Source organism: Calidris pugnax, unplaced genomic scaffold, assembly GCF_001431845.1.
Source record: "Calidris pugnax isolate Ruff unplaced genomic scaffold, ASM143184v1 scaffold247, whole genome shotgun sequence".
Classification (NCBI taxonomy): Eukaryota; Metazoa; Chordata; class Aves; order Charadriiformes; family Scolopacidae; genus Calidris; species Calidris pugnax.
The window spans coordinates 211,004-238,395 of record NW_015090980.1 but is presented as its reverse complement, the minus strand read 5'-3'; positions in this window follow the sequence as shown (position 1 = coordinate 238,395).

Here is a 27,392-nt window from a genome sequence, read left to right as displayed (position 1 = left end):
CGAGAGAGTCCTAATTGTTGTCAGCTTGATTCCAGCCTTGTTCACCCGGACAGACTCCGCTGCCTCTTTGTCAGTGGAGGTATCTCTGATTTACACTGATCTAAGTGAGAACATCTTCCCTCCTTTCATCCAACACAGCTGCTCTGGCGTGGGTTTAACCCCATGGTCCTTTTGCTTTGTTCAATATTTATGGGTGAGCAGGGTCCCTGAAGGAGCAGGCAACAGCGCAGGCAGAGGCAGGATGAGCAGGCATCTGGTAGTGCTTCTCCATGCGGAGACCCACTTGGAAGAACCGCAGGGCTTGATCCGTACTCCTGCACACGAGGCAGCTTCCTGCACCTGAAGCTGGTCCCAGTTTTTCCAGCAAAGTGGTGACCTTCCATAGGCATTTTTTCCGTTGTGCCTTTCTGCTGTATTCCCTCTAGTCCATCACACACCAGCAGCCCCAGTGTGGTCAATTTACAAGAAGCTGCTGCCCGCAGCATCTGTCTCTCCTCTGAGCTCTGTAAGTGCTCCAAACTGCTTTTATTTCCTTCTTCTTATAATTGTGCCTTTCCCAGGGGGAAATGCCAGCACCCAACATTCCCCACACCACCCCTGGCTTGGTGACTGGCTGCAGCGGGTGCCCATTCGGTGATACAGGCTGAGTCCCTCCTGTGGTGCAAGTTGCAGAGGCCTCAACATTGTGTGCAGGGCATTAAGAGCCAGTTCACATTTCTTTTAATGCATAATCTCTCTACAACTACCCTCTACAGCTCCCTGAAAGGAGGGTGTAGAGAGGTGGGGGTTGGCCTCTTCTCCCAAGGGAATAATGACAGGACCAGAGGAATGGTCTGAAGTTGTGGCAGGGGAGGTTTAGATTAGATATTGGGAAGAATTACTTTCCTGAGAGGGTGGTCAGGCACTGGAACAGCCTGCCCAGGGAGGTGGTGGAGTCACCATCCCTGGAGGTATTTAGGAAACATGTACACATGGCTCTTCGGGGAGAGATTATTGGTTTGTGGGTGGGTGTGATGTGGTGGGGTGTTCTGTTTTTTGTTTTGTTGTTTTTGTTTTGTTGTTGGGGTTTTTTTTAGTTTTGTGGGGGGTTTTTTGGTTTGGTTTCTTTTTTTTTTTTTTTGAGGTTGGACTCGATGATCTCAGAGGTCCCTTCCAACCATGGTGATTCTGTGATCTGGAGTTGCAAACCAAGAGTTTTGCAAACCAAGATGCTCGCCAGTCGCAGGGTACGTGCATGCATGAAAAACCAGTGTGTCTGCAGTGTTGTTTGGAGCCTGCCAGCCCGGGCAGCAGCTGTGTGTGCATCCCCAACCTCAGCACAAGCTCCAGTGCTCCTGCAAGATCCTGTGTGTGTCCTGCCTCCATGTGCAGCCCATGTCACACAGGCTGCTTGGGCATTTGTGCCACACACCACACGTTCACGTGTTGTGTAGAGATACCCTCCGCTCAGCCAGAGAAAACAGCTACCTCAGGGTAAAGCCAGCATGCACTGGGGGATAAATAAAGCTTTGAGGATGATTAGAACATGCCCGATGCTTTCCTGAGAAGAGCACTGAGCACAGAAATTGAGTCGGGGTGAGAAGAAAAGGAGGCTTTTTTGGTCTGTGACCCGGTGGTCTGGAAAACAAAGAAACCCCCCACCTACTTTGTTAATTAGGCAGAAAATTTTCCAAGGCAGTGAATAAATGCCCAGGCTGGGACGGAGGCACCCTGTCAAGCTGGCACACGCTTCTCCATCTCTGAGCTCCACCGTCCACCCTCTGCAGCGCTTCCCAGCCCCGTCCTGCTGCCCTGGCACACCCCGTGCTCTGCCCTGCGCAGCTCTGAGCGTTTGAGGGGTGTTTCTGAGCTACAAAGAGCACTCAGTTTGGGCTGTGGCAGGAGTGCAGGCTATCTATCACGTGATTGAAAAGCCTTTTCTCTTGTTCCCTTCTGATTAGACATAAGCTTTAGTATTGGCAGTAGAAAATGTTTGGTTTCCTTGAAAGACACTCAGCTCAGGGCGGGAGGAAGGGTTCTTTGTGAAGACCAAATATGATCAGTCCTTTCTCATTCCCTGCTTTTGGCAGTGCTGCAGGAGACAACAGGCTTCAAGAGAAGCTCCCTTTTTGGTGCTGGGTTTATAAATGTCTCGATAGCTACACTAATAACATTGCTTTTTCATGGTTTGTTGTTTTTTTTTTTTTTCAGATATATTCTGCCAGAGAAGAGAGAGGTGGAGAGGAAAGAAAACTTTTTGTTGAGGCTTTGGTGAATGCTGTCGAGGCCCCATCCATTAGATGAGACCCAGCTCCCTGAGCATTGGTCATTTGAGGCTTCCAAGAACTAAGCAGAGCGTTTTGTAAGGTCACCGAGTGTCCCACTGTCAGGTAAATGCCACTTGCTCATCTTGCCTCAGGGGGTATGATGATACCTCGCAGTATCATGATGTCTCCCACATCGTTTTGGTACATCTTTATATTCTGTACTCTTACAGCCTTTTCCAGTCCTGCCTACAGCAGGTAAGCTGTGGCTTTCAAGTCTGTCTTTTTGTATCCATGCAAGTGTTTCCATGCAGTGATCAGAGGAGCTTTCAGCACAACTTACTTATTGTCATGCTCTAATACAAGACTTTCTTAAAACTTTACGTATGAAAATCTGTGATCACTTAAAATTGAAAAGTGCCTGTTGGTGTTAGAGCATTTTAACGAACCTAATGATTAATGGGATGGGGACTAATAGCGCAGTGCTTTCTAGTTTTGTGTTAATTTTATGCTCTTTATCACAAAAATTGTACACAATTGTAAGATGTTTGCACACACAGAAGTTGATGTGCTGAAGCTGTCACCCTGCGTTTCCTTGGGGGCCTCTGTGTGACATCTGTCTCTGGGAACATTTTTAGTCTCTGTACTGGTAAATGGTATGCATGGACACTGGGGATAGAGAGTTCTCCCAGGCCTGATCTGCTCGGAGGGGCTGAAATTTCATAATTGTTCACAATAATGGCCCATGGACAGGAGAGAGTTTCTCTACGGGAAGTGCCAGGAAAGTAATTTCTGGAAGTTGTGCTGCTGTGTGTGTGCAGTGTTCCCTGGGAAGCTGCCTGTATTGGTGTGACTTCTGTGCACAGGTCTCTTGTCCTTGCGACTGGCAGAACTGAATTCACAGGTGTTCTGTACATCGCAAAAGGGTTTCTTTCCCTTCGAGCCTTAAAAGTGCAAGGAAATAACATAACAAAATTGTTACAGCAGCAGGAGTACAGTTGAATGGATAATTGTCACACAGTGTAAAGGTATTTGAAAAGGTAGAGGGGAAAATAATAGAAATGTCCTCCTTTTTCTCGGAAAATGTGTTATTATTTATGAATAATTTTGCTTGTTGAAGGGAAGTGTAAAGTACAATCAGAGAGACCATAAAAAAATGAAATGTATAAAGTATTATTTACATTATATTGGAGAAGAGGGAATCACTGGCAGAGAGAATGCTAGTTTATTTAAATACAAAATCAAGTTATTCAGAATTGCATACTTAGTTTGACTTCTGTACAAAAAGTAGTTCATAATTCTTCCCTAAGTAGAAATGTGAACGCTGGTGAGCACTGCTAATGGCTCTGTCCCAGCTTGTATTTGTATCCCCAGGCCACACAGGAGTCTGGGCTTGGGGCAATACTCCGCTGCAGCAGGAGTTGAGCAAACCTACAGCTGAATGAAAGGCAATTTCCTAAATGGTTTTCTGTCTCTGTAATGGGTGACAGAAGCAATGAGACAGTACCACCCAGCATCAGATAGCGGTGGTGTTGCTATCGGAGCATTACCAGACCGACAAGTCCCTTATGACTGATGCTGTAACTAAATTGCCAACACGTGTGCTTGGGCTGTGAAGCCGAAAGCTTTGGGTTTAAGAGGTGTGTGTATATGTGTATATATAAATACACGCTGTTAATAGGTGGTGAATAATTTTTACTGCCTCTTGCCGCTAAGGATTGGGAATTCTAATTAGTGAATGCGTTTATCCTTAGAAAGCCCCTGGCTCTTCTGGGCTGGTAGCCTCACACAGTGCTGCTCTGTTGGAGCCACCCTCCCCTTCCTTTCTCCCAGCCCTTTGCAATGACCCACAGTTTCAAGTCACCAACCTTGTAGCCAAGGGCTGCTTTATTGATACACAAACATGCTCCCGCTGTACAAACAAAAAACTTTTAATGCTATACATACTGCAGTAGAGCCAAAGCAAAGCCATGTGCCTCTTTCCTGAAGCCATCCCCACAGCCTAATAAAGCTGTTTCGGTTCACGCTGGCAGAGGAAGGAGTCCCAGAGGCTCACTGGGTTGCCACGTGCCTTGGGTTGGTCTAGAGGCAGAAGCTGGTACTGTCCTTCTTTCCCTTCTTAAAGAATGACCAATTTTTAATGAGGTTTGCTAGTCATTGTCAACATTCAAAGGTTCATCACTAGGTCAAGATACTAAATTATTCCTGTAGATCCTGTAGAGGGGTTACATTTGGGGTAATTTCTGCTCTCTCCCTTGCTCTTGCTACATTCCTAAAAACAAGACCTAGAAAATTATTTTTCATGTTCCTGGAAGACAAGGTTAGCATGGAAAGGAGAAAAATACAATGTTCTTAATATGTATTTGGAGACTGGTGCTGCTGGACTTGTGTAGGTAGATGTTTGCACCTGATTTGTAGGACTGGTGATCAGCAAGGAAAGTTTTTTGCTTTTAATGTTTCGGTCTGTCTGTAATGAAGCGTAAACAGGCATGAAATATCATAATCTCAGATTTTTACACTCCTATATTTTACCATAAAATTGATTGCTTTCTCAGATTTGAGAAATTGGACTGTGCTGAACAGATTAGGGTCTGTTAGTACTGGGCAGCTCTGCACATCCTTTAAACAGATAAGCTCTCAAAAGGGGTTTGTACTATTGGAAATTCTACCCAGAAAAAGATGACTATGTCCACAAAGAACATTTTTCATCTCTTCCTGTTGACAGAAAAATAGCCCAAGTAATGTGGTTTTATAGCATATCAGATCACTGCCAAGGGAAAAGCATTGCTTAAATTCAGCTTGAACCTGCTCTTTCCACTGGGAAAGGGGATTCTTACCGAAATACAAACTTTGGTGGGTGCGTTCTGCTTTTCATAAGACATCACAGTTCCTGAGAAAAGGAAAAAGCCTTTTTGACTTGGGGGTTTGGTTTTAGTAAAGACTCAAATGTTTTGGTGAGTGCTGAAGGAAGCTTTATGTTCTGACCCGGCAGGGCAGAAGTGCAAGGAGTAAATGAGGACTACATCACATGAAATACTGCTTTAGAAACTTCCGAAAGATTTGTTTCCCCTGACAATATGTTCCGTTTGCTATCGTGATTAGCTACTTCCTCAATCACTGCCTTTATGCACTCAAGGGGAAATTCCAACTGCTGCTCTTTGTTGCCTGCAACACTGTGTGTGTGTAACCATGCTTGGTAAGGGATACTTGGAAAAGAACAAGAAAAGAAAAAGCACTTTTACTGTCAATTTTAAGAAAAGTTCCTCCATCTGAATGCTGAAATAAAGCTCAGCATAACATAGAGATGAAAGACAATATGAAGTCACAACCCTCCTGAGCCAAATGGCTGGAGGTTCTTGATGCTCAGACCCCTTGGATGCCTGATTGCGACATCTGCACTCCTGTGGAATGTGCTCCCAATGCCACAGTCTTCTCCCAGCTTAAAGGAAGGTCTGGAAAGATGAGTAATTGCTTAGAATTACCTGCAGGAAACTCTGCCGCTTCCCTCCGATTGATGAAAACTGTTTGGAAAGTGTTTGCTAGGCAGGGATGCAACCGGACTGACGGTGGAGTCAAGGCCTGGGGCCAAACTGCAAATGCCTGAACTGGTGCAGCAGGATGGGACTGTGGTGAGCTGAGCTGGAGAGGAAGGTTGCAGGGCATCTCCCTGCTGCAGGCTGCAGAAAGCCTGTCTTTTATTCACACAAGAAACTAGACTCTAAGTGGCCCGTGTATAAGGCTGCATATAGATTAAATGCCTGCACGAGGCAAATAGGATAGTACAAGCTACTCTTTTTTACCATTACAACGCCCTATGCATAATGCAGAGCTCATGAATAATTTGTGCAACAATCTATTCCCAAACTTACGATAGTACACAATTTTTTTTTCTCACTCTGAAAGTAAACAAAGGAGAAGTGTTATCCGTCAGGAATAAGAGGGAACAGGCAGGCTCAGCAGCCGCGGGAGCTGGAGAGATGAAATAGTCCCTCGAGGAAGCAGCTCTTGTGGACACATGAGCAACGTCCGCTATCGCTCCACTGGCAATCCAGGAAGAAAATGAAAGTCTGCCAAATGTTTAAAAATCATTCATTTTATTACAGCATTACTCAGTGCCTGTAATGTCATGAAATATTGTTTGGAAAGCTGATTGTTTAAATGGGTGAGGATATAAAATCAAAGAAAACGCTGCCCTTGGAGGCAAGGCCATAGTCCTTAATTTCAGTCAGAAGCGAATAAATAGTAACTATTAGTCTTCAGCCTTTTGAGTGCTTTTTGTGCTCTTAAATCCATGAATGATTGCATGGGGGAAGAAACAAGGAAGAAGCAACCTTCTTAAGATAAAAATAAGTTCAATGCCTTTTCTCTGGTAAGTTTAAGCCCAAGACTCCTGCTGAGCTCTGTGATACTGGAAGAAGCTAAATAGCTTCTTTCTACACTCATTATTTTTATTTTTCCTTTTGGCCCTCCTGGATTTTCTTGGGGGCACCTCTTAGTTCCTGCCTATGTGACCTGTTAGCCAAGGGATCTCTCTTCCTTTTGCAAAGGTCATTCTTTCCAGGTTTAAAAAATTCTGGTTACTTCAGGGACACAAGTCAGACTTTGCCATGCATCGGTCACAGAATGCAGGCAGAATTTGTTAGGCTAAAAACTTAAGTTTTAAAGACTTTCAAAGACTAAAATTAATAAAATTCTGTGGGTGACCTAAATAAAAATAGGAGTTGGAGAGCTCAGTAGCCGTGGGATTTCACATGGGGGTTAGATGGGCTCTACTGGTGCAGAAGCAGCAGAAAGTCAGAAGAACAAATGGTTTGTTAGCCAAGCCAATAAATTCCACCCAAGCCATCCACATAGAAGGGGTTTGGAAGGAGGAGACTCAGTCATTGGTTGTTTTTTTTTTTAATTTTTAGGTGTTATTTCCATCAGCTCATTTTTTTGTATACTAACATCTACCTTCTCTTGGGGTAGGCTTTCACAGAGGTGTAACTGCCATCTACTGACCACAGCACCGGTGGTCTCATCAGCTCCCCTGATTTACGTGCTTCGATGGCTCTTAAAGGAAGGAGGAGCCCGTATGGAAAGGTCTGCACACACACTGCCTCAAGGGAGAGGGACGAGGTTATTCAGCAGATTTGCTTGTGATTTACATGGATTTAACTCAGCAGATCTGCAGCTGTGTAAAACAAGCCGGGACCACTGTATTTAGTTTCCCAGTGTTTTGTCTTTCTCAGAACACGGGTTTTTGGTGAACTGAATTCCCAGCAACACTGGGAAAAAAAGCACGTTGAGCCTTTTAGCGCTTTGCAAGTTACTACTCAGCCTTTTGAATAACTATGAAGAGAAGAGTAGTTGATAGCAGGACAAGATGGACTTTTTTTTTGAGGCTGCCCATGGAGGACTCGCTCACAAGGTGCCCACGTGTTGTGATGCTCTCCCTGCCACCAGCACAGTTCTCTGTCAGGGCCAAAGGGCTCTAACAGGCATTAAAGGCTCTTACCAGCATCATCCGAGGTCTCCCCTGAGCTGCATCCTAGGAGCGCTGGTCCCAGCCCACCTCAGCTGTGCCCGTGTCTGGCCATTGATCCCTGCTGATCCACCTGGCTCCACCTCAGACCTGCCTTCTCCCCAAGAGCTAGATCCAGCTCTGGTCACCGTCACTGGTCCTGACCCCAAACTTTGACTTCTTGACTTTATCTTGGACCTTTCTTTGTCACCACGATTTTTCCTGATGGTCTGGGCTGTTGGTAGGATCTGGCTACCAGCCCCCAGCCTCTTGCAGGTGAGCTGAGCCATCCTGACCCTGTAAACTGGAAATAATCAGTTATATGGGTTGGTTTGGGGAACCTAAACAAAGTACTTGCTTCTTCCCAAGTGTTACAATTTAACTGAGCAGCAACTGCTCACACCACTCCTCACTTGTGAGAGAAACAGCCCACACAAACTCATATAAAAATACCCAAATGGATTTGAATTATTTTGGTGCCAGCTTCCACATGGCACTTTCTTATTTCATATTAACCGTCCTACTTCAATTCAGCCCACTTTTTTTCTTCCTCCCTTTGATGCCCTTTTATTCACATTAACTGTAGCAAGCAAGATCAGAATGGGGCGCTCTATAAACTTCCTTAGAGGAGGTCGCTGTGACGGTAGGAGGCACAGGAGTTGTAGGAGAAAAGGTCTGAGTGATTGTTGTGTTTAAAAAAAATGGTGTTGGTTTACAACCTTTGGACTTAGTCCTGAAAAAAGCCCGTTGAAAATCAAAACAGAACTCAGGGATTTCAATTTAAATCAACCTGAGAAATCATGATTTCAGTCATCACTACTGAAATGCGACTCGCTTGTTTGCCAAAGCATGCAGAAATCTCTGTTCTGTGTGGAACCATAAGGCAACCAACGTTGGCTGTGAAATACCAGCAACTCTCATTAAGCCTTCCAGATAGCACTAGTGGAGAGTCATAGTTATAACGAAACCTGAAAGGAGCACGTTGAGGCTGCTCTCCATTTTTTCCCAAAAGACCATTGCTTCGCTTGTTCTCTAGTATAATGCTTTTCATTATAATCAAACTGATTTTCGGGTATTCATTTTCAACATTCAATCCACTTTGAAATTTTTCAAGATCTATTTCAAATTCAATTTGGTTTTGGTGTTCCTAGCACAGCATCGTTCGTATAATAATACTGTTTTAGATTATTGCCAACTTTTTTATTTTGGAGGCTTTAATGAAAATTGCAAGTCACTCCTGCAAAGTTACAAGTATTTACATACATAGATAAAAATCTGGCTATAATTTTCATTTTGCAGTCTACATTTCAGAACCAGGATGTGATGGTAACATCTGTAAGGAGCAATTTCTGGAGTTGCAGAGTCAGGTTGCTGTATTTCTTCCTATTAAAGTTCTAACCGGGTACATATTTACTGAGATCTTCAAAAATATCTATTTTTTAAGGTTTTGAACAGTAATATTTTAGAAATACAGTACTGTACTACATTTACCCTCAGCCAAATTGGATGCTGTAATTTGAGCTCACAAAGCAGTGAATCTTAATCTTTATGAATTTTGAGAGGCATATAGTTAATTTGTTGTTATTCCTGTCCAGTTAAGGACAAACTTCCATATGAAGAGTGGAATCATAGGCAGGTTCCTTTGTTTTTATTTTTTGGTACCAATGGTGTGTGTGTGTGTTTGTATGCATATAGTTGAGACAGCAAATCTGTTTGTCCTCTTCTGTTTTATAGACTTTCCACCCATCTGGATGTTTTTATCTTGGAGAAAATGGGAAGAAATATAAACTTTCCCCATTGAGCTTTAAAGACTGCCAGTGAAATAAACAGTCTCGCTCACCGGAAAGTTAGCCTAAGTGAATGGGTACACTCGAAAGGTTATGAACTGAAAAAAAAAAATGCAAAGTCCTAAATTGGATTGCTGGCAGCAGCTCCTCATGTTTCACTAAAGCCAGTTTAGTTAAAATGATTTTCCTTTTTGTTTGCCAGGAAAAACGAGATGCTTTGTTTAAGTTCATTACCTCTAATAGTTCATAAGTAGGTGAGTACCAAGCTGCGCTCTGTTTTCTATGTACTGAGCTCTCAGATGAAAGCATCTTTGTCTGAGAGGTTGCCATTTTGCTCCTGTTTGGATGCAGAGCATCCACCTTTGTGCACAGACTCTCACGGAGGGTTTGTACCCTCTCATTAAGCTCCATGCTGGGGTTTGCAGCCCCAGCAGCTGTGCTGCTTAAATATGGGGGAAATGCTTTTTTTTCTCCCACTTGCTTTTATTTGTTGCTTCTCAATGTTAGGCATAACTGAGATGTTTCTCTCTTAGGCCATGAATAAGGGCAGACTTAAAGCACAAAGATGATGTCTGCACTTACTGGTCCCGATTCCCTAATGCCTGTAGAGGTGTAGGAGGTGGTGTTAGGTGTGAGCCACTTTTCCATTTGGCTACGATGGACAAAATGCCCAGTGTTGCTCACCTGCATGGTCTAATGTGTCCACACAAATATGTCCACAACATATAAATCTTCTGCATTAGGCTCTGCCCTGTTTGTCTTCTGCCTGATGCTGGCTGGCTGCTCAGTGCCATTGTGGGCAGCATGCAGTTTGGGATGCTCTTTCACAGGGATTTATTTGACACAAGAACAATGTGCTGTCCTGTAGGCAGGTTAAACTCAGATGTTACTAAAGATCTGTAAATCGTCCCAAATCATCACTAAATCATGGCTCTTCTGAGGAATACAAGCATTTTTAACTCTGCTCCTGGTTTCTTCAGCCACATCCGATTTGGCGGGGGTGCAGGCTTTGCTGTGGGTCCCCGCAGCGCTGTTCCTGGGTACCAGGTACATCTCACCACCTGGGTGCTAAGGGACATTTAAGACACAAAGGGGCCTTGCTATTTTGGACTAATCTCATTTTAAAGCAAAAGAATTGAGAAGGCAGAGCATAATGAGGAATGATGGAGGGTTAGAGAACAACCTCAGTTACAAGAGCAAGAATAACTTTAGGAAAGCACTTCAAAGCGCTCTCTTGGGCTGAGGCAGCCCAGCCCCATCCCGGGCCTGTAAATAAGTTTGCCCCCAGCGTTATGCTGCTCATGGAACAGTACAGCTAAATTCTTTCTGCAAACCATGGGCTGAGTTTGGATGCTGATATTATTACAACTTCCAAAAGGCTTTGCAAGCTGCTTAAATGCGGGGGAAATGCTTGTAAAGGCGATGGGAACCCAGCAGCTTGGCTTCTTCCTGGCGCCTGCCCCAAGCCCCATGGAAAGCAGCAATTGCTGCTGCACAGTACCACGACTGTAGGCCCAAACAGCCATAAATCCTCCCCAGTTTACGTAAGGGCCTGTTTCTTTCTTTAAAGAAAACCAAACCAAAAAAAACCCCAAGAATTAAAATTAAATCTGCTGCTTGAAGGGCTCTTTCTTCAGTTTTAGCACCCTCTAAAATACTCAAACGGACTTCTAAAGCAGATGATTGTAGTGCACTGTGGGTGAGGATTAAGCAGGCCCAGATTAATTGTAGGAGGAGCAATCAAATGTGGAAACACCCTGCTTTTTCCCCTTGGGGGACATCAAATGAGTGGCAGTGTTCAGAGCAAGCTGTGTTGTTGGGTAGAGCCACCTCCTAGCTGGTCTCCTAATAGCAGTGCAATAGTTGACACAATCCTGCCTTTTAACCTTTTTATTTTATATTGTGTATATTTTTATTGCAGAAGACAATAGGGAGACCAATGTGCTCAGCTAATTAAGTTTGTTTATATCCAAACACAGTGGTGCCATCGTGACTGGAGCACACAAAGTAAAGAACTGGGAAATTTTGCTTTTTTAGAGAGAAAATACCAGGTGGTTTAGGTAGGCTGCTTGGGGATGTGGTAAGCAAGTTTGATTTTAGAAATGGTCACTCCATGATGCCTGGGAACTGAAAACATCCCTTCCAGGTATCTATTTCAGCATTTGGAAACTGGTGGTCACCTGAACGCTTTGACCTAAGTTTCATACAGAAGGCAAAATGAGTAATGGTAACTAAGTGGAGGCATTAAAAATGAATTGTCTTTTTCTCCCTGGAGAAGAGATCCATTCTGCTGGAGCTGGAGAACACTTGGAAGCTCACAAAGCTCCTTTTCATTAGAGAAATGAAAGCCTCGTCATCCCTAGAGCTCTTAATTAGGCACCTTTTGCCATTCACACAAATCTGTGTCTCTGCTGTCAAGTCGTATTTGTTTTAAAAATTGATTCATTCATTTCGGCTCTTTTGTTGGGCAGCAAAAATGGATAGACCAAATGAATCCAAACACTTTGTAAATTGTCGGGGTTTTAATATAATCAGTGTGGCCATGCCAAGCTCAGAGGACAAGTGCACGACAACGCTTTGGTGCAAAACGCTCACAGAACAGTAACAAAAACCATGTTCAAAGCAGGGAGGGCTACAGAGGAGGGAAAGAAAGCACATATGGAGTATTAGGTACCCACAGACCTATATGGTACTCCTGTGTTTATGCTGGGTATTAATCTGCAGGCATTACTTACCAGTTAGATAGGAAGGGTCAAAATGAAAGTGCTGGTTTTTAACAGCACTTAAGTTGAATGTTTTTAGTGCAGGTTTTCTGATGAGGAATAGTTTAAAAATATTATTTCTTTTTCACCACCTCCTGAAAAAAAAAAAAAAGTTTTTTAGGTATTGAATATGAATTTATTCTGAGACCAACTCTGTTTGTAAGCCTTCCTTTGAAGCATTTCTCCATTATGATAATATTCAATATCTGTTTACAAGGGTTTTTTTAATATATACAGGAAACAACTCCTCTTGTACAAACATGTAAATGTATATATGAATGCAAGCATTTGCATCTAAATGTCTTCTCTTCATTATTTTCTTGTTTTAAAAATCTCAACCAACCTTGAAACAGGAACAAAACAATAGTTACTAGTGGGACCTGCATGAAGAGTCAGGGATTAAGCTCATCAGTGAAGCCAAGCAAAGATGATGTGAGCCTCACCATCGAGGAAGCTGAGCTTTCCATGTGTGTAGTTGCTGCTTTCAAGGCTGAGAAGAGTCTCCCGTTATCTGCGTTTTCAGGTTTGGCTGATCTTTTCAAGAGGTGGCACTGAACATATGTTTTTTCACAGAATTTTGTGCAAGCACTCTAGGTTTTTCCCAAACTTGTATTTTAGGTTTAAAGCTACTATGAAGTTATTTTTTACACGGATAGAGGGCTGGACGATTATTAATCATCATGCTGCATTTTGGAAGGGGAACAGGGATACAGGCAAAGGTAAGTATTTAGCTTATGTAGACTCTGTGTGTTCTGGGGAAAAAGGGTTTTAAGTAAAGGCCAACATGACTAGAGGAAAAGAGTAAAGATCATTGATTGGAAGTCTTATAGGAGTCACTTTCACATTGATTATCTGATTGTCTTTTCAGTATATGCACCTTTCTTTTTAAAAGTGGTATCAGTTTGGGTCATTACTCCCTGTGTTTTGTGGCTGCCCGGATGAGCTGTGCTGTGAGAAAGCCTGAAAGTCTTTCCTCACATGCATGGGGAGGAATGTAGACCATTCATTAGATGCATGATGTATCCTTGCAAACTCCCATGAGCCAAATCGTACTAACACTGGTGTCTCAGCTGTCAATGGTGGGTTTATTCACCTTTTTTCTCAGCTTGTTAAAGAAGTTGCCAACAAAAGTATCAGTGGATTAGAAATAGCTTAAGAAATTATAAAAATCCTCACTTGTTGTATTTCTCTCACCTGTTTGTTGTTGCTGGTGGTATTACATGAGACCTAACACAAATACCTGTATTTAGTTGGATAGAGTATGATTTGCTTTTGGGTTCTTTCTTTTTCAAAGATAAGCAAGTCTTACTTTATTGATTGAAAGCTGAAATTTCCATAATCCGAGAGTCCTGCTGACAAAGCAGTGTAAGCAAATTGTCCTAGAGGTGCTCACTTCCTAGAGGACTGAATCAAAAGGGATTTATCAAAGAGGTTCACACCTCTTCATGAGAAGGAGCTGTTCTCTTTCTCATGAGTTGACAGTGCTTGCAAAAGCTCAGCTGAGATTGCTGGATGATCAGATCATGGACATTGCCAATGAGGCCTCTTCAACGGCTGGTGCTCTTCACTGCAGCATTTCCTGCATGCTTTTTCCCCCAAGGTTATAAAAATCCTTGCAGTCAATATTTTGCTTATAAAGGTGGGAGATGGTCCATGCATACTCTCTGCATTTGAGTTTGATTAGCTGAAATTTGTAGCACAAGTTCCTTTGAATAATGACAGTGAGAGCATTAAACATCAAGGCTCACTGGAGCCCTGTAAAACGCAGCAGACTCACCCTTAAGACTCTAACATTTAGTTTCCACTGTGTAAAAATATCCTTGGGTCTCCACCTGCAAAAATTCAGAGTGAAACTCTACTCAGAAAAGTGGTTTCATCTCGTAGTGTACCAGGGCCAGGCATCTGGTGGTGTCAAAATGAAAATGTGATACATTGTGTTTAGCTAGACCCGAGATGAATTTTGAAAATTGCTCAAGCTTGGAAAGTTTTACATGGTCTGGGAGGAGGATGAGCTGCTGAAATGCTCAGCTTAGCTATCGCAGCTGCTGCAGATCTCACATATGTGTTGAGCATCACAAGATTATCAAGTCTCTCTGCGATATATTCTCTCCCCATTGCGGGAGAGTACAGTGAACCCTGCAAAGCCAGGACTGTTTCTGTCTTGTTTGTCTCTGAGCACTGGAGTGCTCCAATAAACCACTGAGTAGCTGGCAAAACAGTATGCAAATCTGCAGCTATTTGCCTTGCCAGCAGGTTTGTTTAACCACTAGCAGAGTCACTCCATTAAAGGTGACTTAAAGGCACAGAGTATGACCAGGGCTTCAGTTTTTAAACTCTAGTAAAAATTTGATTAATTCAGCTCTGTGTCTCAGACCTCAGTAAATCACAATCTGGACCTGTGTTTTCATCCTTCCATCTGAAACTGGGTTCCCTTCTGGGAACTTCCCTCTCCATGGTGGGAGGACACATGTGAAGAGTCTGAATTCTGCTTTTCCATTATCCATTGTTTGACTCAAGAAACACCCTCAAAATCTAGAGCTGTCAGGCTTTGTCCTGTTCATCTAAGCTTTAGATGCACAGCGGAAGAGCTTAGCCCCTGAGAGCAGTGCAGCTATACACAACCTCTTTACCCATCATCACCTCCTCCAGCCTCCAAACGGGTTTGGCACACCCGTTGGTGCATACACACCCAACAGTGCAGTTTGTCACGCTCAGCTGCCCCGTGCCCTCAGCTGTAAAGAAGACCCCAATTCCCACCTGTGTGCAGACACTTATATAGCTCAGATATTTGCAAACAGCTGGTGTAACTGCTCCCTTGAGGATCCGTCATGCCGGGGAGTCCTCCAAAGCTGTGAAGCTACAGCAGTGTCTCTCCTGTGTGCCAGAGCGTCCTTACAGGGTTGGGGTCTTTTTGAAAATTATCATAGTATTCCTGTGATTATAGTTAGAAGGCTGGGGGCCTCGGGCATAGCAGAGGTGCTGCGGACACCGCACAGCGCAGCTCTGGGAGCAGACCAGGTCAGCCAGGCACTGAACCGAGTTAAACAGCTAATTCTTGACAGGAGAGTCCTGCCACTCACGTGCCTCTCTGGAGCCAGTATATCTACATGTTACTTTGCTGTGGCAAGTAGAGGAGGCGTTTACAAACCTCTGTTTACATCTTCCTAGTTCACTCAGCTCCAGTAATTATTGGCAGGTCTAATTACCACCAGATGGCTGTATTTTAGCGTGGGACAGTATCAAAGTCCCCCAGAGCTTCCTTAAATGTGTAGTTTTTACCTGGGACCTCTAGCAAGGCAGAGAAATTAAAGATGTCACTGATAGTATGTCACAGAAACGGTGATTTCTGAGAACAGTCGGAGTTTTGCTGACAGGTATCAGATACCCTGTTGACATTCTAAACTCAGCCACAAATAAAATTGGTAACATTCAATTAACCAAATTGGAGCAGGAAAGAAAATGTCTTAGGGAAGGGCAAACGGGTGCTTCCTTTCCGTGACAGCAAAACTATATAGAAAAAAAAAAGCAATCTAACAGTATCAAATATCTTTCAATATTGTCTGCTTGGAATAGCATAATAATGCAAGACCAAGTAATCCCAGGAGAATGCTGTTCCACAAACGTGCAAACCTCCTGCAGCATTTCAGTTACACTGAAACTCTGACATAATTTGCAGTCCAGGCTATGGCGTGGGGCCTGGAAGTAATACCTCTGGTGTATCTGTTCAGTGCCTTCTTCATTAATCATTGATGTGAATGATTTTGTTTTCAGTAGTACTAACAATCCTGTAACAGCTCTAGCAGCCTCTTCATGTTAGTAACTAACTGCCTGCACTCCAGACTCTCCCAGGCTGAAGATGTCAGAAGAAAGAATGGTGGAAGCATTCTTCCACAGCCAAGGGAAGAGGAAGAAACCATTGTATCCTGACAGCTTTGCTGTCCTCTTTCACCATGGGCTGGATTGTGTGGGACACCATGGGAATCCCTCCTCTCCTTCAGGCAAGTAAAGATAAAGTCCTAAAAGAAGTAATTTTGCTACTTCTTTCAGTTTGCTAACAGTAAAATAAAAAAACAGCAAGTGTGTGTCTGGGGTACCACTTCCAGGGATAGTCCATTCTGTCACGTTTGGGTAGGCTGCAGCAGCTTGGTGTGTAAAGTCAGATGCTGTTGCACAAAGACATCAGCAGTTGTGCCCAGTGTCTGTGACAAGGGAGCTTGTCCATGGAAAACTCTTCATCTTAGACCAGAACAAGTCCTGTAACTGCAGGCAGTGATGGACAGGAGACATTAGATACTTGGTCTCTTGGCTGATAAAGGATTGCTTTTCTCATATTTTTCACTGGCTGCTGCTTTAAGCTTTCGGGAGTCTGAAGTGATTAGGCGAAGAGATGTAATGTGATGGGAGACTCTAAGGACACATTAGTCTCCGTGCTCTTTGCTAAGTGAGCAAAATTAGAGACTATGTAAGAACCGTAGGCAGAGGGAGGAAGGTATTGTCAGTCCTGGGTGCTGACAACTGAGTGGGTTTACACTTTTAAAAGTTCCACGCCTTACTGCCTTCTGAAAGATTTGGGGGTCTTAAAACAACAGGCAAACAGTCCAGTGTTAAAGGACAGCCTTGTTGAGGGACAGGTACAGTCTGAGACGCTGTAGCTGTGGGAATGTGGCCACAAGATGTTGATTTGGGGGGGTTGGGGATGGTGTCCTGAAATGTCTGTGTTTGGAAGAAGCAATTCTGTGCTTTAAGAGAGTTGAATTTCCCTGGCAAACCCCATCACTGGCTCTAAGAAAGGAGAAGTTGTTCAACTTGCACATGTAGGGAAAGACAGTGAATTACAGACATTTGCAGCCTCACATGGAGAGAAAACAGCAGGATTCATAAAGCAGTAGCTGGAGGATGTGTGTACAGATGCTTCAGAGACCTCTTGTGCAAACAGACAACACCTTAACTCATAGACTTAGAAGCAGAATTAACTGTCCTTCAGCACTGGTTCACTTAACTACTTCATTGCTGTCACAAATGCTACTGAAAAACCCTCGGAGATTACTTTTTCTTAGAATTATGCCTATGTTAACTAGTACCTTTCCCCAAACCAATCATCTTTTTCAGCATCTCTCACTGGATATAGTGACTGGGCCCTGTGACTGTGTTCATCTTTTAACTTCCAGTATCTGACAGTTTATTTTATTCTTAATATTGCACCCTAAACATATTGGGTAGTACCTAATAGACTCAACTGCATGGGCTTAATTTTACCCCTTTGTTTCTCAGTTTAGGAACAGCTGACTCTAGATGGGATTTATTACAGCATGAAATACCTGATTCAGCAGGTGCGGCATCACATGGTGCCTTCCTCAATAGCTGATGTTTCCTGAGTTCATTTTGAAGTTCATAAAATGCTCTAAGCAAATTCGGAGTCGTGATCGACCACAGGCTTATACATCCTACAGCATCACAGCACTGCTCAGTATCAAAACACGAGTCAGGATTTGTGATCACCATCACATCAAGCATCAATACGGTCAGTTTTACAAACCATGAAGCTTTCAGGTTCACTCGGGGAGCCTATAACATATTTGCTTTTCATTTAGTTCATGCACAATTCTTTGCATTTCATATGAGAATTTGATTTTATACTAGTTAAATATATTTGACTCTACAAATGATAACTCCTTTATCTTTTTTTTTTTTTTTTTTTAAAAAAAAGTTCCTTTATGTATTCACCATGTTCACATATCTATCACAGCCTTGCCAAACTCACAGTCTTATTTCCCTGTCACCTGGGTGTTGTTGGCTATTATTGTTGGCTTTCTTTTATTTCAATCTATCACAGCCTTGCCAAACTCACAGTCTTATTTCCCTGTCACCTGGGTGTTGTTGGCTATTAATGTATAAATACTTTCTTTCTTTTATTTCGGTAATCATCTGATCATTTGTCCTGGAGGCAAAAGCCTCTGTGCTTCCCTTGCAGAAAACGAGCTTCATTAAGCAGGTGCTGCGTATTCCTATTGAAGCCCCTGGAACAGACCACCCTTATAGGGCAAGCTCTTGTCAAGGAAGTGCTGTCAGCAGGATCTCCAGATCAGATTAGAAAACCTCCATGGAGTAGGGCATTTAAATAACCAGCTCTGTTGATCCCTTAGGATGTGCCTCTCTGTGAAAACTTTCCAAATGGCACAGTCCTTTGAAAGCATTTCTCTGCTCTGCGCAGAAAGCTGCTGTAACTAGGACTATGTTATAAAATGTCCCGTGTGAGCTTGGCAGAAGGGGGTTTTAAGGAAAATGGTTTCTCAACTGCTGTTTTTTGAAGTTTGCTTATAGACCTACTTGAGCAGCGTTGTCTTGGAACACTCCTGGAGCTACTGCACTGCAAATGCAAGGAATGACTGGACAAAGCCCCTGAGGCTGCTGATCACCCTGAATCCGTACCCTGCGTGGAAGGTGGGCTTGTTCTTTGGAGTTTCTCATGCCATACCTCAGCCATGCAGGATCTTGGGTCTGCCTCCACTGTGGTTCTTTCCTTGACTAACCCACCGCTTTTTCCAAGTCCCACATCACGTATGTTCTCACACAAAGAGCTGCCCTGAAGTAGCATTTCTGTTTGTGCAGGGCCTTCTAATGCTCAGCAATGGCAATGGAGTACCAGGCTTCTTCCAAGGAGAATAATGGATGATGAGAGCACATAAAATAGAGGCAGGTACAAACAAGTATTTGAGGAACAGGATGAGGGGGTAGAAGAGATGAGTCAGATATGCAGCAGGATGAGCTAGTAAGAAAACTTGTGGCCCTCTGAATGCATCTTCTAACTTTCTGGAGCCAGTCAACATGCTTTTAATTTGTCCAAACTCAATCAAGGAGCTGGGCAAGCTGGGCTCAGTGGTTCTCAGAAGGAAGGTTCTCAGAAGGAAGAGGCGGTCGTATTAAAGCTCTTCCCCTGACCTGAATTCCTGGTCAAAAAACAAAGGAGTGAAAAGTAAATGTCAAAAGATACTAGAATTCAATTATTTCTTATTTCCCCCTATCAAAGAGAATTAAGTGAGAGGGATTAAGTGGATAAATGTATCAAGTAAACCAGCAGTGAAAACAATATACTCCCTTTCTACAACTGTAAACAATTACTACCATGCGATTTGGAAACTGTCAATTAGCCCTAACCCCACAGTGAATCAGAGCTTCTTTCTGGTGTAATGAAAATAGAGCATCTTACCATCACATCAGTATAGATTGCATTAACCTTAATGACTCCTGTAAGGCTAAACCTTGCCTTGGCAGGCAGATTGAACACTGTGCGTTGTAAGCTTTGCCTTTAACTTATCTTTGTAAAACTTCCATTGATTCTACTCTAATTTAAACTAGAAATAGAGAAATTGACAGGTTTGAACAGACCACTGGTGCAACTAATTTGATTTTTTGTTGCTAACTGTAACCAGTGATGGATGGACTCAGGGGAAAAAGAATAATTCATTCCCTGTCCCGTCCCCCTTTCTTTTTCCCGTGTATCCTTCCCCTAATTTGTTTAATTAAGTGTGATGCGATGCCATGGAGGAACAGATTTCTTTACCCCCACTTGATGACAAGTTTATGTACTGAAATGGAAATATTAACAGTTCTTGTATCTTCAAGCTCCCTAGTATTACTAGAGATATTATTCTTGCTGGTGTAAATGTCAAATCCCAGTTTGGAAATAATTCTTCTGTATCTCCTGTGTTAAGTAGATTATTCTAAGAGGTTTCCAAATTCATTGCCAGGAGCCTTTTTTTTTTTTTTTTTTCCCATTTTTGAATGCTTCCTTTCAGTGGGAGAAAATGTAAATAGGACCACGTTACTCCATGAGCACCACCATCTGCCACATCTCCTCTTTCATTATTAATCCCTGGCTAAAGTTTATTTGGTGAATTTGATAGGAGTTCCTCTTAGACTTATCCCAGTGTAACAAAATCTAACCCCCTTTCTTTCAGTTGCAGGGAATCTGTCTCTTCATGCTGCACTTAGATAAAATTGCTAACTCTTCATGGGAAGAAAGATACAAGTTGATGTCTCAGCTAGAATAATTTCTTCTTGGTCTAAAGGTTGGTATAGCTTTATTGATTAGCCTCTCCAGAATATCTGTTGACTTAAGTTCCCAACCTATGACATATTAAAGTGATTTTGCTATGGGCAGTTGCTCTGCACTTCAAAATTGAACCAATTGGGGTTTCAAACTCAGCACTTGAAAATTAAAGTACCAGAAGTTAATTACTTTTTGTATAAAAATATGATATGGTTTCAATTTCTGAGATATATTAGTTTTACTTAGTTCATACCACATCATGTTTTGTTTTAACTGAATCTCTACCACACTTCAGGAGAGTTCAGCTCTTAACAGCAAAACCACTGGTCTTGTGAACCTTATGGCTGCACAGATTTTTTCCAAAGCTCTGTTGCTGGTATTCAGAGAATATATATTATCAGCTTATTTGTTCTGCACATTAGCAGAAAAACCTACTTATGAATTAGGAAAAAAGCTCAGAAATATTTTATTCCTGGTGATTACAAATACCACAACCTGCTGCAGTGCAGATTAGAAGGTTGCAGCTGTACTTGAATTAATGAGGGAAAAGAGTCCTTCAAGCTGTGGAGTGAACTGGGAATCTCCAAGTGAAGCATTTTTCTACTCCCGTGTGAAGCTGGAGCGTGCTGCTGGCATCTCGCCCCACAGCTTTGCAAACCCAGCTAGGTTTGAATAGGAGTTCCACTGCAGGCAATGCACTACAATATTTTTTTAAATTCAAGTTTAACTACGTTTCCTGTCTTTATTCCTTGCATTGGTATGTGCCAAAGCTTCTCATTCAAGTGGGAAACTAAAAGATAAGTGAGTAAGAACAAAGCAGTCAGGAGGTTAAACTGACAATTCCCAGATCAAACAGGGAAAATGTTTAAAAGTTGAGCATCTTTAATATCAGGATAGAGGAGAGAAACACATCACAAAGACCGCATCAGTGGGAACCTGTGCAAGATTTCGTGGACTTTCAGAGTGCGCAGTAACTGCGGGGCTGAGTGAATCTGAAAAACAAGGGGATTTAGGGAAAACTGATAAAAGACTGAAGGCCCAAATCGTTGCTAAAGCTTTCCTCACTGAGAACTATTAAAGAATAATCATAATAAATCAGGAGGTAAGGGCAGAGGTAAGGACAGAAGATTTCACTAACTGTAGAAAGTTTTATTTGAAACTCACCCTGTATTTACAGCACAGATGTGTGTGTGCACGCACACGGGATTGCACAGGCTAATGCTCCTAATCTAGTTCTCAAAGTGTGCCAGAATGTGCTTTTCTGCAGAAATCTCCTTTGCAGCTCTGTTTGCTGCCAGGAGTCCCTACCCTCCAGCTCAAGTGTGGGAGCACTTCTGAGCTGGTGTCTCATTCATAACAGAGGAGCCAGTCCCATAAACTTGTTTTGCTTAATCACTACAGAGGCCAGGATTCAGAAATTTGGATGCACACGGATGCTTTTGTACTGTAAAGAAGCTGCTTACTTTTTGCATATAGATGAGAGTGTGGTGAGTAGTGATGTCCTATGTAGATTGGAGAAAAAGAGATAGAAGATACTAATGGATACAAAATTTATATTAATCTAATTTATCACTGAGCCAGCGCAGCTTTAATACTGCTCAGACACAGTGTTAATAGCAGGGTTTTGTGGTAGTTGTTTCCAGTCTCCCATATTGTTTCAGTCCTATTCCTCTTCCCCTCATACAGTAAATCAAATAGGAACATATCTAAACTTCTAAAGGTTTCCAGATGTTTCTTTTATTAGATTATTGGGATCCAATAACTTTCAAAGGGCAGAAGAGTTTTGGCTATCTGGTGAATTTAATCAGAACAGATGCGAGTGAAATTGCAGGGCTTGTGTGAGGGCAGGCCGGCATCAGCTGTGCACTGGGGAGCAGCACATCAGAACTGAATCAGGATTCCCCTTCTGCAGGGACTGTCCTGGGCTCAGACACGTGCACGACCTAAATGAGGCCAAAAAACCATGACAGGGAAGCTGTGATATGCATCTGACTGAAAGATGCTGCCAAGAGATTTTTTGGCAGGCTAAAGGACATGGACATTGGAAAGAAATAAAGTGCAAGTTGAAAGTAAGAAATAAGAAAGTAAGAAATAAAAGTATAAGTGGCTTTTTTTTTTCATGTCACTTCTCTGCAGAGACAGGTTTTCTTCTGACAGAATGCGGGAAGACCGTTACACACTGTTTATTACCTCCTTGAAAATGTTTTAAAGGAAGAGCTCAGGGACTGCCGGAGCCTGAGATTCTCCCGAGTTTAATAAAAGCAGGAAGGGTTCAACTGGAAGCAGAGGGGCTCCAGGTTTGCTCCCAGGTTTGTACCCTCATGGCAGGGGGTGTTACTGAGATTACTGAGACTGTCCTACCTTAGAAAGTCCTGCCCAATCTTGTCTATAACTTGAAATACAAAGGAAATGCCAAGAAGTCTGCTTGGTGCAGTGTTTTAAAGGGCTGGAGACCTTGGTGGGCACAAACGCTGAATGCCACAAAGATTGTGTGACAATATTGATAGAAGCTTTGAAGTCAGGGAGTGTGGAAGGAAACACGAGGTTCTGTTTCCTGGCTTGTCTGGATTAGCTCCTGTGTGATAACAAGTGACTGTATCTTTTAATTGTACTTTCAAGTCTGTTACCTTTACATAATTTGAGAAATTTCTGGAGAAGGGAAGAAAGCCAAACCAAATGCATTTCTACATAAAACAGACAGAACTTTTGTGCCAGGGATTTGTGTGGTCTCAGAGCAGTGCAAATAAAGTTGCTGTGATGTTTGTGCCTCATATGATATCTGCACCTTGGTTATGGCAGATGCAGAGCCTAGTAGTTCCCAGCTCAGGTGGATTACAGAAATAGTGTCGTGGGTTTACCTAGTTTCTGTTTCTTTCTTTCTTTCACAACTTCTTTTACACTGGCCTCTGTTTCAGACTATGGGATAGGAAGAGTTTAGCAGTTCATTAGTGTTTTGATAATCTTAAATTAAGACAGCTAACTGTAGAGTTTGGTTAGCACAGCCCTATCATGTATCTTGTGTGTAGCACTGAGATTCCTTCTTGCTTCATCTGCCTGGTAAGTTGTATCTCTTTGCTGACAACTTTACTGTTGTCAAAACCAAGTGCATGATGGTTGAACTGCCACTTGGACAAGCAACAAACCCTATTGCTTAAAGAGATCTTTTGTTTCCAAATTTATCTCCAGACCTGTTTACATCTTCTGTTTACCTTTTAGTGAAGGAATCTAAATAAAAAATTAAAATACAAGCACTTCACACTCTCCAAACTCCATTTATTTGTCCAAAGCTCAATGTTTCTCCTGCTCAAAATCCCATTTTTAAGCTTAGACACAGTTTACATTAAGTAGCCTTTCTGTACAGTAAATTTCCGAGGTCACTGGAAAGCCAAGGACAGAAACAGCTGCATTTGGTATCTTGAAAACTCTTTAATTCTGAATAAATGAGGTGGAGGTTTACAAAGACTGAAATTTTTTGCTTAGAGAAAAGGTTTCAAAATTAGGAGGCTTAGATTGAAGAAAAGGTTAGCCAAAACTTACTAAATCTGAAATTAAGTACTGCCTTTACCATGTCAGCCAGCTGAACTGGATCTGTGTGGAGTTGGAGTGGAGGTCTGTGTGGAGTGACACAGGGAATGGCAACAGTCTAAACATGATTTCTCTCTGGGCAGTGGAAGTATAGGGTATAACAAAGAAAATATGCCAAGGGTCTAGACCTTATATTCCCATGGTACATAATATCCTTTGCAGAATTTGGCTCCAAACACAGGAATTTCCAGCCTGAGAAACACTACAGTCCTGGTAAAATAGGAGTGACAGCACAGCATGCTCCTGGCTGCATCTGTACCCTGAAATAGTGTGCCTGGTCCCCAGAGGGGGACCCTCCTTCCAGAAAATCCAGGAGGGACACTGCAGGTCTCCTGTCTTCAACAGAGATAGCACGTCCAAGAGATGTAACAAGAGCTGTGTCTCTGTCTCTGCAAGCAATAAATCACTGCTGAGCTGCTCACCTGAACTTGTACCAGCTCCATGCTTTTCTGAGATGCTGCGTGTCCAACCCGCTGGCTACGGCCCACGAGATCTTCTAATGCTGCGACCAGGTACTGCTATGTCCTATGTGCTGTTTTCCTATTTTCATCACTTAATCTGCTTCTCACTTTTGTAGCCTCACTACAAAAGTACTCACTGGATATCACAAACACTCAATTTGGGCAGTTCATTTGAGCTCAGATTTTCTGTTTGAAATGCCTAATTGGTTACCTGAAATAACAAAATACTGTTCTCCGTTCTGAGGGCTGAGGCTGCTTAAGCAGAGGCTTGAATTACTATCGAACACAGCAGAACAGACTGTTGTGAAGAGAGTTTGTGTCATGTGTTGTAATTTATTAGTCTCCTGAGGTATGCAAAATCTTTCTGTGACTATTCAGTAGCCGTAAAAATATGTTAGGAAATGCAACTACCCCAAAAGTCTGAAACTTCTTTTGGGTATAAACATATTTCCATTTCTGAAATGTTTATGCAGCTTGAATACATTTATTTGCAAGATACAGACTGTTTTGGCAGTTCTTAGAATACCTTTACCCTTGGCTGGACTCTAGGTACTTGTGTAATACAAAAACAAAATCAAATTAAACCCTAACTTAAGTAATTGAATTTGAGTAGCCAAAATTTATGAAGGAAACAAACGTCAGTTACACCTGTGTATTTGTAGAAGATGAATTTTCAGTTGTTAAGTGTTCATAGAGAAGCTTGTGTGTGCACTCAACCAGGGAGAGGAGAGAATCAATATCACCCCTGAGCAGCAGCTCAAATTTCAAATATTCACAGCTTGTAAAGTCGAACTTGTGAAGTTTAATTGACCAGGAATAATTTGAGGACAGAGTGATCTGTATGTGTTTCACAGGCAGAATGCAACTGAGTTATTCACTGGAAATTATTTATTCCACTTTAGAAATTATGGGACATTTGCAATGGGGCTGTGCATTTGCTAAAATCTTAACTTTAATTTGCTCACGAACAGTGCATGATCCTCAACCAGAAAAAGAACAGCAATTAGGAACTTGTTTTCATGTAATTCCCTCCCTCCATTGCTCTTCCAAGTAGTTCTTAAAATGTCTAACCTGGATATCAATAAGCACGTACCTCCTGCTACAGCCACACTGCGTTTTAGCTGTAAAGGAGAAGATTAACAAGGGATCCATGATCCCTTTTGCTTCTGTGACTTTGAAGTTCAGAGCAGAATTAACCTGTGATTCTTGCCTCTGCTTCTCTGCTTAGACCAGTGAACTAAACGCCCATTTTTCTTCCTCAGCTGCCAGTGAATATTCACTGTAACTTTTCCTGTAGAACTCCATCCCTTAGGCAGAGCTGAGAGTTTGGCTCGTCCAATTTCAGTGTCATTTTTTTGTAACCTATTGCAAAGCCTTGCTCCTCTGTGCAGTTGTTAAATATTACGTGTCTCTGGAAATGCCAGGCAAGAATCAGGATTTCTGAGGAAATGGGACAATCTTCAGCCCCCCGAATATTGTGAGTATTGTACTCGAGGCTGTAAAAGCTCACCTAAATGAGTGTCAAAAGGAAGAAAAGCAAAAGTAAAGTTGAACAGAATTTAGAAGATAAGTGACATTTCAGTTCTGTTTATAAACTTAAACCTTGGCTTCATTCTAAAATTGTTTATTGTTTATTAATTTTACTGTTGGCAGAAATAAAATCATTTGGAGGTGTCTATGGTGACTTAGAGATCCCATATGAAATGCTTTGGTGTCATGGGTGTAATCTATCGTACTCTCTTGGTGTCCAGATTTAACACTTCTGTTAACCTGTTAAATTAATCCCCAGTCAGGGTGCCTTCACTAGCCAACGTGCCAGGCTACCTCTGGCTAAATTTGTAGCTGGGTTGGAGAGGCCATCCAGACATAGAGCTCTTATGTTTGCAAATTTAGCATTCTAAATGAGACAATATCTTTACTCTTAACCTGCAGGTATCAGGCACCTGGTGAGACTGAGATCCTATAAGGCATCTGTGAACTAGCTAGTGAACCCACAAAAAAAGCCTGAAACAGAACTAATTCTGGTAGGTCTTTACTCCATGCCCGGGTATAGGGATAGTTAAGATATAATTATATATTGACTGGAGACCAGATACAGAGTGCAGGGACACTCACTTCCTGAAAAAATGTCACATCCAGGCTCCAGGATTTAGATTTTACAGGAGGGCATCTGTGGCAGAGATCTTTCCTTTTAAAAGATAAAAGCAAAAACTGAGCACATAGCAGATCTTTTTCTGCAGGTCTACCTTAGTGCTAAGTTTTGATCTTTAGAATTTAAGTAGGTAACAACACTTGTGCCCATTAAAAATGTGAACTCGGGAGTCCCTAATTAGGAGACACAGTTATGATGCATTGGTTACACTGTCAAGGACCTGGCATCCCTGCCAGAGCTTTCAGCTGTTACTTCAATCTGATTAATGTTAAGAACCTCTTAATATTAGAAATCTTAATTGTTGCATTTCAGAGAAGGTGCTACAAGGCTGTGGACTGTGGGGCTGGGCGTGCTGAGCACATCTCTCTGCTCTTGGCTGCTCTGACCCTCGAGCTGGCTCACTGTAGGTACCTGCTCACCTCCCTTCCAGACAGTCCAGTCTCAGCATTTTAGACTGTGTCACCTCTCTGTTAGACACCTTTTGCTGTCAGCTTTCCTATAGGTGCAAACCAAGTGACTGCTGCAAATTATAAGGAATCTTTAGTGCTCTGACCTATTTCAAAGCCCCTTTGTGACAACTGTACACAGTCTCTTTCAGTATTTAAGCAATACAGTTTGGGGTTTTTTTTTTTGCCTTAATCCAACTTGTTTGAAGGGTTATCAGTGTTTGTTTCCTGTTGAAATTCTTACCCAGCTTTTACAGCTCAAGTTTCTTAGCGTAAACCATCCTGAGAAGCTAATATCTCCATTTTCAGGTCTGCCTCAAATCCTAAGGGAAGGCACCCTTTGGCCAGACTCTGACCTGATTTATGCGATTTTGAAATCTCACGCAGCACAGCCCTCTCAAAA